We start from the raw sequence: 6233 nt of genomic DNA, 5'->3' as shown, positions 1-6233 counted from the left end.
CCCCCACCCCCACCCCCCATCCCCAGGAGGCTGCACTGGGAAGCTGAGGTGGGAAGGTGCTTGCCTTCAGAACTGCAAGGTCAGACTGGTTTCTTCCTGCCAGCAGGCGGCCCTAGGGAGAGAACAGGCCACAGGCCTTCCTGGGTGGCCAGACCTGCTACTGCTTGTGGGGTTGCAGAGGGTATCTTAGAAGGAGATTTGGGTTGTTGGGGTTTTTTTTTTCCCTAGGCCCACAGGCCTTTGTTTTTCCTGTATTTCTGATCTGAGGGGGCCAGAGACTGAGCTGGTCCTTAGCTGGTCTAAGGGCAGAGAATTGGAAACCTGAGATATCCTTGGAACTAAGGGCTACCCAGGAAGCATGGAGCTGTATCTTGAAAGGTGCACAGGGTTTAACGAGGTCTAACAGGCAGAGAGCACGTGAGCCTTGGGTGCTAGGTAAATTGTGGATCTGGTCTCTTTCTGCTGTCCGAGAACACCAGATGAGGGGCCCCATTTAGTAGCATGCTCCCCATGACATCCTTGATCCTTCCCAGCCTGGTAGTCTCATCGTCCTTTGGCTCTCACTAGAAGGACACTTCCTACAGAAGGCCTTCCTTGATCACTGCCGTACCCTGGGGGCTCCCTGGCCTTTCCTGTAAAGCTCTTTCCAATGTGTCCTCTACCTGTATGGCCACTGACAGATGAGTGCCTCTGTCACCAGGCTTTATAAGGTTCTTTAGGTCAGGAAACTCAGGGCTTGGAGGTCTCAGCCTCCAGCCTAGTGCTTGGCACAGAGTAGATGCTCACTAAACAGCTATGTGAAAATGGGTGGGAAACCAAGCAAAAAGAGGTGGGACTGAGGGCTGCCCAGTGAGGTGTGCACGGTGCCCGGGTGCAGTGAGCCAGGCTCCTTTGTGTCATTAGGCAGCTCTTTAAAGAGCTGTTTGCAGGAACAAAAGCCACACAGCTGCCAGTACCTCAGTGGGCGGTTGGTCCGCTGAAGAGCAATGGACTGAGCCAACTTGTCACACACACACCCCACCCCCCAGGCAGGCTGGTGACCCTGGGGAGTGGAGCCAGCCATGAGCTGGGGGGGCTGTGGGAAGCAGGGCCATTGGTGGGCCCAGTCCTGACCTCACCAAAATTATGTTTCAAACCTGCAAGAGAAAGGGGATATTTTTAACCTTGTTCCATGAAGGCATCCCAGGGGAACAGGGAGGGAAAGGAGGCAGAAGCCAAGTTGGGGGAGGGGCCCAGAGTAGGGCTGGGGGCTTCCAGAGAGCCCCTGAGAACAGCTTTTCCCCCTTTGTCCCCAGCCCTGTTAAATTTTTTAAAAGCTCCAAACAGCAAGAGGGACAGTGGAGTTCATTATATCGAGTTATCTCCTCCGTTTCAGGCGAAGATCAATCTTATGAGTCTTGCAGCTCCAAGGGGGAAGGGAAGAGAAAGAAAATGGGAGGCGAAGGAAAAAAACTCCCTGGACCAATTTCCGCTGGCTAACACGATTACCCGGCTGCCTGGCAGCAGCGCCAGCTGTTGGCAGGCATGCTGGCCCCCTGCCAGCCTCTCTCAGCTGCTGGCTGCCCCAGGGCTCCCTCCCGAGTGGGGTGGGTTGGCAGGTGTGAAAGCCCCACGTGCCCCTTGGTTGGGGCTGCTGAGCGTGGCATCCCAGGGATGCTGCAAGCCCCACTGGTACCTGTCGGCCCCCCACTGCCACAGAACAGCCTGTGCTCGGGGTCCTGCCCTGATGAGGGTGCCCTCTGACTCCTTCCTGCTTCCCACGGGAGACTTCTCCTTCAGAGAGTTAAGTCGCTGATAGCTGGCTCCACTAACTTATTTATTCACTCAACAAACAAGTTTCCGAGGATTCACTTGGCAGCACACAGTCCACACCGAAGTTCAGAGGCGAACAAGGCATCTGTGGTCTGCATTGAGAAAGAGACAGGGGCACACATACACAAGCAGGGCAAGGTCAGGTGTAATATAAATGCTGTGAAGGTGAGTGGTTAGTGCGTCCAGGCATTATACTCCAGGGCTGAGGGGAGGGAGGAGTAGCCATCTGAGGGAGGAGCTTTGCACCAGGAGTAAGATGTCTGCAGTTTGAGGCTAGCCCACCTAACAGAGGCCAGACACCACAGTGATTGGAAGGGGGTTCTGAGAGTGGGGCAGGCCCTGGAGGCTTTTTGATGGGTTGCTGATACGGGCAGTCGCAGCATGTCCTGGGTCTGCTGTGGGCTTTGAACTGTTGTCCCAATTCCAGCAGGGTGGGAGCAGAGTGGAGCAGAGTGAGAGCTGAGTCCTCAGGGTCTGGATGTGTTTGAGGAACAATGACAGTGGCTGGTGATGGCTTGGGTGTGGGTGTGGGTGCGGGCACAGGATAAAGAGAAGTCAAGGTGGAGGGAGATGTGCTTTGGGGTTAAAAATGAAGTTCTAGCCGGGCCATCGTGGTGCATGCCTTTAATCCCAGCACTTGGGAGACAGAGGCAGGCAGATTTCTGAGTTCGAGGCCAGCCAGGGCTATACAGAGAAACCCTGTCTCGAAAAACCAAAAAAAAAAAGTAAAATAAAAATGAAGTTCTATATTGGATGGGGCTGCTAGGAGGGTTAAATGGCGATGACAAATCAGCTTCTAGTTCTAGAGCTGTGCTCAGGAGACCGGGGCTAACACGAGGGAGCTGGAGGCAACTGTGTCAAAAGCCCAGAGCAGAGAAACCAACCAAGGAGTGAGGGGTCAGGAGAGGGAAGGTGGCCTGTGAGCACTGACCTCTGATGTTTGGAGTGGTCCTGGGTGGCCAGAGATAAGTGTCTACTACAGGTGGGAGAAGCCATCAGCATGTCGGGTACCGTCCAGATCTCGGGGACCAGGGCATAGAACATGATCATTGCTCTGGCCAAACAGCTTTCTGAGTGTCTGTTATGACCATCTTGTGGAGTGGAGGGGATCGGAGCCTGGCTCGAGAGCGCTTCCACACACTAGCCAGGATGGCCTGAAGACAGAAAGAGCTGAGAGCTGAGTGTCTTCTCCCTCCCTCCCTCCCTCCCTCCCTCCCTCCCTCCCTCTAACTCTTCCTGCCATGATACTGTACTAGACTGGGCCTTGGGCAACTAGCTTAATCTCTCTGATTCTTAGACTTTTGAATTATTTTTTTTCTTTCTGCAAAATGGAGATGTCATCTCAGATGCCACTGGATCTCAGTGACTAAGACTCTCCCTGTGTAGCCCGGGCTGTTCTGGAACTCACTGTATAGACCAGACTGGCCTTGAACTCAAAGAGATCTGCCTGCCTCTGCCTCCTAAGTGCTGGGATTAAAGGCATGTTCCTGGCTGGAACTAATCTTGAGTAAAAGCTGTCATGGGGAATTAGATAACACGTCAGCCAAAATACGCTTTTGGAGGGCATTTGGCAACAATTAGAAAAATCTGCAGTGGGTATATGCTTTGACCTACCCTTTGGGAATATGCCTAATGAAGTGCATTACACAAGGAAGTAGAGTTCTCACCACACAGTAGGTAATGTTTGAAACAGAGTTGGAACCCTCCAGGCAAACTTCTTTGGGGTTCCTGGTCATCTGGAGAGAGTGTGCCCCCTTGTGGAGGAGCATAGTATAGCTTGTATGGCACTTCCAGGCTCCAGATTCTTGGTGCTCTCTAACTAGGAGCCCGTGGGCAGCTCACTGATCACCATTCAACACCCCGGTATCCTCAAGAGCAGTGGTTCTCAATCTTCTCAATGCTGCAACCCTTTAACACAGTTCCTTAGGTTGCGGTGACCCTTAACCATAACATTACTTTCATTGCAACTTCATAACTGTAATTTTGCTACTGTTAAGAATCATAATGTAAATATCTGATATTCACATGTCTGGTATGCGACCTCCAAAGGGCTTGCAATGTACAGGTTGAGAACCCACTGACCCAGAGAATGATGGGCTGAGTGTCCCCATGTCAATGAGGGTTGACACATGGCGCTCTTGGCCTGCCGTCTGGTGCACAAGTGAGCACAAGCAACAGTTGGTACTCTGTGAGGATATTTGTGAAAGAACACAGGAGCCGGTGCACCCTGTGAAGACCCGGCATATACACCTCTCTACAGGTTCACGTGGACTCCAGAGGGCACTCAGTACCTCTGAGAAGTGGCCCGGAACAGGAGTTTGTCTATTGTACTTGAATAATAAAACAATACAATGCAGTGATAGAAATTTAGATTTTTGTTGTTGTTGGGATCAGAGTTTCTTTCTCTGCATAGCCCTGTCTGTCCTGGAACTCACTCTGTAGACCAGGCTGACTTCAAACTCAGATCTGCCTATCTCTGCCTCCTGAGTGCTGGGATTAAAGGTGTGCATCACCCGTGTTTGGAAATTTAATTTTTTACCTCCTCTTGGAAGTCTTCTAGGACTACACCAGCCCAGAGTCCTCTACTGTCAAATGTGTGTTTGGAAAGCAATCCCATCCTACACCCATGACTGCTATGAGTTAGATGGTAATGTGTGTGTGTTTGTGTGTGTGTGTGTGTGTGTGTGTGTGTGTGTTCCCTCAGGCTATGAACTTCTTGAGATTAGACTATATATTTTGCAGGTTAGATAAAGGTTCAAAACCAAAAGTTTTCAACTAGGACCCTGAATGGCAGTACCATTTCCCAGGGGGTCCTGCTTGAAATGCAGAGTCTCAGGCCCACCCAGGACCTCAGAAACTGAGGGTGGCAGTAAACTGTGTTTGCTCAAGCCCCCTGGTGATGGATGTGCCTGCTGGTAACTGCTGATACTAGTGGATAAAGGGCCAGCCCAGAGTCACAGGGTGAGCTGGTGACATAGCTGAATTGGGCTGGGTCAGGATGCCAGGCATATGTGGGCCTTGGTTCTCCATTCTTCTCAGCTCTCCTGGGCCCTGCTGGACCATGGCCCACATCTGGCCTTGAAAGGGACTGTAAGGCCCAGCCCTTTGTGTCCTGCCACCGGACAACTGTCCTTGCTCCTGTGCATAGTCAGGGTGGGGTAGTAGGTTACAGTGGGGTGGGGTGGTCTAGTTCACATATCTCAGGGCACATGTGGAGCCTGGGCTGGCCAGAGCAAGCCCTAGATCTCAGTCACCAGCTGCTCTGACCTGACTCTGGCTTCACTCTGTGAAACAGTCTGGGCATCTTTGGGCAGCCTCTCCCGTCTCTCCTGCCCTGGGGCACAGGAAGTCCAGACTAAGCAGAGGCTTGGAAGAGGCTGAGCGGGCATGTCTGGGTGTCGGCTCACCTCCTCCCTGCTGTTTCTCTGCAGGAGTCCTGCTGGCAAGCTGTGAGCCTGGAGGGAGGCCTCAGAGAGGTGAGCAACCAGCCCACTGTGGTCCCTTTTCTTCTTCCATCTCCTGGAGGCTGCCTTTGCTTCCGCAGCCCTGTGGGTTTGCTAAGGGTTTGCTGAGTTATTGAGTGACGAAGAGGACAAGGTTTAGGGATCAACTTGGGGGCAAGAAGGTGTCTCATAGTCTACCGAGGCCAAGGTTTTGGGCATTCAGGGCCCTTCGGAGCAGTCAGGGCACCAGCCAGTAGCGAGGCTTACCCGTTTCCGGAGAGAGCAAAGCTGTGGGCCCCCAGGTGGGGTAACCCCGGTGAGGAAGTTGGGGCTAGGGGTTACTTGGTAAGTCAGACACTGGCTTTCTGGGGTGTCTTGTGCTGAGGTCAGCAAGCACCCTGAGGATCCCGTTCTCCTTCCCACAAGCACTGCTGGCCTGGGGTGAGGCATAGCCTCCAGACTCAGGGCAGACACTTTGCGGGGGAGCCTTTGTCCTGATGCCTAAGACCCTCCTGCAGACTTTGGATTTTAATTTCCTATCATTGCCTGAATGTGGCTGCTGAGTCAGCTTCACCTCCACAAGCTAAACCAGCAGGAGAGGCTGTGGAGTATGGCATTGGTGCAGTGAGCCTCCCCCTCCCCCCCCCCCCCCCCGAGCCTGGGGGTCAGGTTCACTCCTCTCTGTGTGGTGCCCTTTCCTCCATTTTCTGATAGGTCAAAGGGCGCTTCTGAAAAGTAATCCTTCTGGACGTTGCTCTGTGTAGAGAAGACCATGCACACAGTTGGTGCTCAATAAAGGGTAAAGCGTGCGTGCACACACACCAGTTGCTAAGCAACAGAGGTGTGAAAAGAGAGCAAGGCCCTGAGAGTCAGGGAAAGCATAGCCCTCCATAGCTGAGCCCTCTGCGAGGGCCCATGGCTCCAGGGCAGAGATTTGCTCTGTAGAGACATCCCAGGATGCCTGCCTGGAGGAGAGAC

The 6233-nt window shown here is 53.0% G+C and overlaps 1 protein-coding gene across 6 annotated transcripts in view; it reads left to right on the top strand.

Moving 5' to 3' along the window:
• Positions 1-6233, top strand: part of Lingo1 (leucine rich repeat and Ig domain containing 1) — a 182100-nt gene that overhangs the window by 69399 nt on the left and 106468 nt on the right. For 2 of the 6 annotated variants that reach the window (XM_029543334.1, XM_029543330.1), the window contains exon 3: positions 5244-5288. The exons of the other annotated variants lie outside the window; for them this stretch is intronic. The gene's annotated coding sequence lies outside the window, so the exon portion shown is untranslated. The remainder of the gene's footprint in view (positions 1-5243; positions 5289-6233) is intronic. 6 annotated transcript variants of the gene reach the window in all.

Source organism: Mus pahari, chromosome 10 (genome assembly GCF_900095145.1).
Source record: "Mus pahari chromosome 10, PAHARI_EIJ_v1.1, whole genome shotgun sequence".
Lineage (NCBI taxonomy): Eukaryota > Metazoa > Chordata > Mammalia > Rodentia > Muridae > Mus > Mus pahari.
The sequence above is the reverse complement of the archived record's forward strand: the minus strand, read 5'-3'. Positions and strand labels throughout refer to the sequence as shown.